Below are 6,039 nucleotides of genomic sequence, written 5' to 3'. Positions count from 1 at the left end.
TATTAATTTATTAAGAAATAAATCATCTGGTCCACAAATATTACAAAATTAACAAATGTTTCATTTAACACTGAATTAATTAGAATATATGGCTTTTAATCAATGACTGTAGAAATTGGTTAAAATATTTTTTGTTCTTTTATTTTGAAAGTGAACAGCAGAGAAGCCACGCTGAAGGTTTTTTTCTGAGACATTTTGCTCCACAGCAAAAGAAAAAGGCGGAGGTCTGTTTCGTTATCAGCGACTCAAACCTCTTTTTTACTGACCTGCCTGAAAAGATTTTTTATTGATGTGATCATCGATACTCTGTCACTCCTGTATTGATCAGTGGACATGGGTCGGTCTGTGGTTCTCGGAGCGCTGCTGGTGCTGCTGGTGGCTAACGTTAGCTTCTGTCAGGCCCAGACTGTGGAGAAGTACTTCAGGGTTGGTGGCACACTTCAGCTCACCCCTGAGCCGGTCTCTGAACAGATCTACAGCGTTGTGTGGAAATACGAGAAGAACCTGCTGGCTGAGTGGGCGAAAGACCAGATTCCTCTGACATATTTCAGCAGGTTTAGAGGCCGAACCACTGTGAACACTGACACGGGAGTGTTGGAGATCAGGGACATGACTGCGGCGGACAATGAGGTGTATACAGTGGAGATCAACAACCACGTCCAGAGACGGGTTTACAAGACTGTGGCGATCGAGGATGTGCCCCGACCTGAGGTGACTCTGCAGCCGCTGGCGTGTGATCGACCATCGCTATGTGGACTGAAATGTTATGGAGACATTACAAATGCCGGGCCTGTCACCTACTCCTGGAAGAAGGACGATGGAGAGTGGGAAAGGGGACAAGACAAAAGGGATCTCAGCAGTCTGGAAATGGACAGCGTGAAAACTGTCACCTGCAGGATGGAAAACTCAGTGAGCCAGAAAGAGAGCTTACCCTTCAAAAATCGATTCTACCAGGAGAAAACGCCAGAACCAGAACCAGAACCAGCAGCGGCTTTTTTCTACAGATTCAAAGAATCAGTCAAGACTGGGATTGATGTTATTTTTGCAGCAATGTTCCCAACAGCCCCTGAACAATGAAAACAGGCTGCCTGTGGGTATTATAGATTGCTACTGCTGCAGTAGTCATTCTTCCTAAAACAAAAGAAAATGTTTTTTATTTGAGGGTCTGCCTTTATTAACCTATAAGAGCCCACACCCTTTGTACTGTCAGGAAAGCTATGGGAGAGTCAATGTTCGAACTTTAACAGAAACGTTCCTCGATGTGTTAAGGTGCTTCTTATGGGCTAAGATCATGGGCGTGTCCTCAACTCATCGAGCAGGAAAACAACCCTGAAATCCTCCCTGTTTTAATTCACAGATTGGCAGAATACGAAGAAGTAATGATATCTTTACACTGAAGTAAAAAAGCCATCAGTGCCATAGCTTTGAAGTACAGTTACAAGTGATGTATCTGTAAAAGTTCTTAAGGTGGAAATCTGTCCTGCTCATTCTTATTTTCTGAATCTTTTAGGGTGGCTTTGCATGATTCACAGGTTAATAATAATCAGCAAATCTTATGTACGCAAACACACGTTGCAACTTCTTATCTGGTGCGCGTCTTTTATTTTGACAGCGAATGCGCACCTGCGGACCACTTATGTGCAGCCCTGATAATAATCCCGTATTTCATAGCAGCCCTTCACTTCATCCTCTGTCTGAAACAAACAGACTTGACTCCTGTCCAAAACACACACTGTCTATGTGTGTATATAATCTCAAAAAAGGCAGAATAGGTCCACAAATATGTTGATGTGCATAGTTTAAACATGCATCATGTACTCATGTAATGCTTCAGTGCTGACTTAATGAGACACGACTCTACACTCTGTGCTGTCCTTTTTACACTTTTTAAAAGTATTTTTTAAGCACTGCACAGGTGAATTTTCTTTTTTCTTCTGACTCTTCCATCTTTCATATTAACTTTTTCACAGTTTGATTATTTATTAGAAACTGTGGTGCCTTTCAAAATAAACCTGGCAGTGCTACACAGACTCATGGTGTCTTATTTTACCTCCTAAAATCCAAGCGCGATAAAATGGACGCCCGGCTCAGGCGAAGCCGGAAATGGGCGGGGGATTATTAGCTTGCGCAGATCCTTCCGCTCAGGAACGCGCACAGCTGCCTGTCTGTCTCACCTGTGATGGATTTAGAAGAAGCTTTTAAAGCACCTTGAGCCAACTGTTGTGATTTAGAGCTTGTAAATTAAATTGAATTGGAAAAAATAGAGAACTACAGCTGTCAGCAGATCAAAATTTCTTTATGTATTCTTTTTATTTCTCGGGGACCGTGCACAGAAACATAGATCTTTTGAGCGAGCAGGCATCTTTTCTCCATCTGCAGTCCTGGGAAGTTAAAATGGCGTATACTCTATACACAAATCCTAAAATCCTCAATGTTTTTGGAACTAATTTGTCTCAAATGTATTAAGTCTATAAGTTTGCATCATTGGGGGCGTGGCCTCTTTGACAGGAATATTTAAGCCTGTAAGTACACAAGCAGTGTCTCAAATAATGAAATGCTGGGTAAAGTCAATGAAAAACACAAAACAAAGTCAAATAAAATAACTTATAAGTACAATAACAATAAAATATTCTTTTTTCCCCACAGTGAAGGTGTTCCTGCATCAGCCAAAAAAATGAAAGACGACTTACACCAACAGTGCGTGTCACCTTCCTAAAGACAAATTAATATAAGATGTTGGGGATTCATTTCTTTAAAGCACGTAGAAACTTTTGGTTAAACACGATAAACTTCAAACAAATAGCTTCAATTAGATTTTTAGGGTCTTGAATTACTTAACTTTCAACTCAGGCTCCATGACTGCGGTGCTAAAGTCATATTCTGGGGTCTGATCATTCTCAGTGAAATTAACTCAGAAAAGATATAATTAATGCCATCTGCTGTTTCCACTGCAGACGATTCAATTCAATTCAATTTTACTTGTGTAAAGCACAAATGTGACCACAAGAGGGCACCACCTGCCCGCTTTTGTGACTCAAATAAAAACACAAAGAAGTTTATTTTGAGAGTTCACAATCATTCATGTTTGGGACATTCACAGTTAGTATGTGTACCTGCACATACCTGTGGTGCATTCAGGGAACAACCCAGAATGCATGACCCTGAATGCACCACAAAGACAGACGGCAGAAAGCTCAGCCACTTTTTTCACATATGTACAGATACGTCTGCCCAACACTGTGACTTTCACTGGAGATACAAGAAATCCTTCAGTTCGACCAGAAACAACCCAAATCTGGAAACCAGGCCTTCAATGAGACGCCCATAATCGGGATCAATTAACCCGATCAATCAGAATCACGATATGTTTTGTTCCCAAGGAAATAATTTATCTGAGGATTTGAATGATATGAAGCTGATTTGGCCCCATGGAGGTCCAACGACTTTTCTGATAAAACTTCATGAGTACTTTACCTGATATTCTGAATAGGAACAGAAATTTCACCTGTTCAGGTGAAATCCACTCTTGGAGGATAATTTTTGTAATTCTGTTCCTGCTGAATGCTGTAAATCACAAAGCAAGTAAATCAGGTCAAAGGTCACTGGGTGGAACCTACCTTTTGAAACAAGTGACCTAAGGAGGCTCATCTCATCCCATATATAACCTACCACAGTCTCCTCTATGGAACTGTTATATAAGGGGTGCTCAAAGTCCAAATATACCCAATAGGAGCCAAAATTGTAAACACTCATATCTCTCAAACACAATACACAGATGTTTAGGACTTAAAGTCAGAGCGGTGCCGTCGTGTTCTGTTGATAGCATGATTTTGTTATTTTGGAAGAATTTAAAAACAGGAATTTATGAAACAAAGGTGCATGATCTGTTGGAGAATCAGCCAGTCCCACCTTCTGCTGACCTGCTTCTCTGGAGCTGTCAGATCCACATAAATCAGTGAATGTGTGTGAGAATTTATTTTGCCTGCGGGCGAAGACGTTTTGTCCCGTTCATCAGTTCCTCAAAATGCCGCTCACATTTTTGAGTGAGCTTCAAAGAGCCTTTTTCTGAGGTCGCGTTTAAGTGTGTCAGACCGTGTACCTGCACATACCTGAACTTTCTGCTCCTCCTCCTCCTGTGTTGTTTGTACATATTTAATTCTTTGTGGTTGCCACTATACACCTCTTCTTGTTGAACGTGCGCATGTGTGTGTGTTGGCACGCACATTGCCGTGAGGTGAAGGCAGAGTCGTCTCTGACGCAAGCAGGCTGATCGGGCTGGCCCGCCGCCCGTCTCCTCCCCACCTGTAATTACGCCCGGTGGCAGATCTAGCGGCGGTTCGACGGTGAGGTGAAGAGTTGAAACTCTAATCGCTTCGTTTTGGTTCCACTGTTGAGGGGCGGAGAGGCATGTTGCCTGTGCGTGCGTGTGGAGTTATAATCTGTGAGATATCGATGCACAAAAAGCAATTTTCTGCTGGTTCGGTCGACGTTAAAGAAAAGGCTCCGTTTCGTCTCACAGGTCAGCTTGTGCGTGCTCTTTAATCACAGGCCTGTATGTGTGAGTGCATGTCTGAAGCGTAGATGCTGGATTGTAGTTGAACTTGCTTGAACCCGCAGACCGTGCGGCGAACTCTTCTGAAGATGAGCTCCTCGCTAACATAAACAAAGCGCTGCAGCTAGCAGGGCGCGGCTCGCATGTGAGCGTGTATGGCTAATTAAAAAGAAGCAGAAGAGAAACTGGATTCAAAGTCTGTGTAAACTACACACAGCCTCCTGGAACACTGTGAAAATAATCATCTGTTTAGCACTTCCAATACTGTTTTCATTTATTTAGCCTCCCCGGTGCTTCTGATGATTTGACCTTTCACCCAGATTGACTTCCTCTCTTTGAAAAAAGACAAAAACAGCTGCTGAAATGTGTTGCTGTGGACACTAATCCACCACTCTAGGTATTTTGGCAACTTCTAAATTACTTCTAGCTAAATTAAAGTTAGGAAAGAGTATTTAAAGCAACAATCCGGTCTTTAAGTCTGACGTCATTCGCTGTTTGCGGGTCCAAACTCCGTTTCAGGTCCCAAAGTCAAACGAACACTGCAGCATCACTGAGTTACAAACTTCTTTCATCTGTAATAAAATGATCAGTGTTGCTGCTTTACCAGGTGTAACAATTAAGTTTAACATCCAGGCATCCATGAAAACAGGATTTATTAAATTTAACGGAGTTAGAAGTTAGCAGGTTAAAAACATGTTTAAAACACGACAGCCTAATAAACACAGAGCATTTTGGACACGGAAGCAGGGTTCATACGTCCTCCCTTAAAGATGGGATAGCCCCTACAAGCTAATGATTTGCATGTCTTAATCAAGCTGAAGGTCTGTGCGACCTCACTGAGAAGCTTTTTATAGATCAGCTGCCTGGTTTGCAATAAACAGCAGCGCAGACAGCGAATGTGATGATCAAAATTCACAAGATCTTCTATTAAGAATTACTTTTTTGTCTTATTCACTGCACCAATGTTTCATGTTTTTATATTTTTAATGGTCTGTATCACCTGTTTTTTAATTCCTTTGATTGAAATCGTGGTGCTAAATTGTGGAATAATGTGTCAAAAACCCATTTTAATATGACCGTGCACAGAGCCTGCAGCAGAAAGCTTTCGATAAGAAATACAGTTGATAAACACTGTTCCTTATCTCTGAGTGGGGTTGTAGGTTTAGGTGAGCCAGACACAAGCATAGCCTGGTTATGTTAAACCTGCTTTGTAGTATAAAATATATATGTGGTTAGCAGACTGCATCCATAAACCGTGTCCCCACAATGTGAGTGTTTAGCGAGACGTGTGTCCCCACGATGTTAGGAATACAAGTACACGCGTGTCCTCCACAAGCTTCTCAGCAGCTACAGACCACCTGTGTGTTTGTGTGTTTTCCTGGTGACCCTGCAGTGTGTTTGGTGTCAAACAGCAGGATTTATGACTCACTCACTCACTCACACACACACACACACACACACACACACACACACACACACACACACAC

The sequence above is a fragment of the Pundamilia nyererei genome, unplaced genomic scaffold (assembly GCF_000239375.1).
Source record: "Pundamilia nyererei isolate P.nyererei 1_Seehausen unplaced genomic scaffold, PunNye1.0 scaffold00133, whole genome shotgun sequence".
Classification (NCBI taxonomy): domain Eukaryota; kingdom Metazoa; phylum Chordata; class Actinopteri; order Cichliformes; family Cichlidae; genus Pundamilia; species Pundamilia nyererei.
This window is presented reverse-complemented; position numbering follows the sequence as displayed.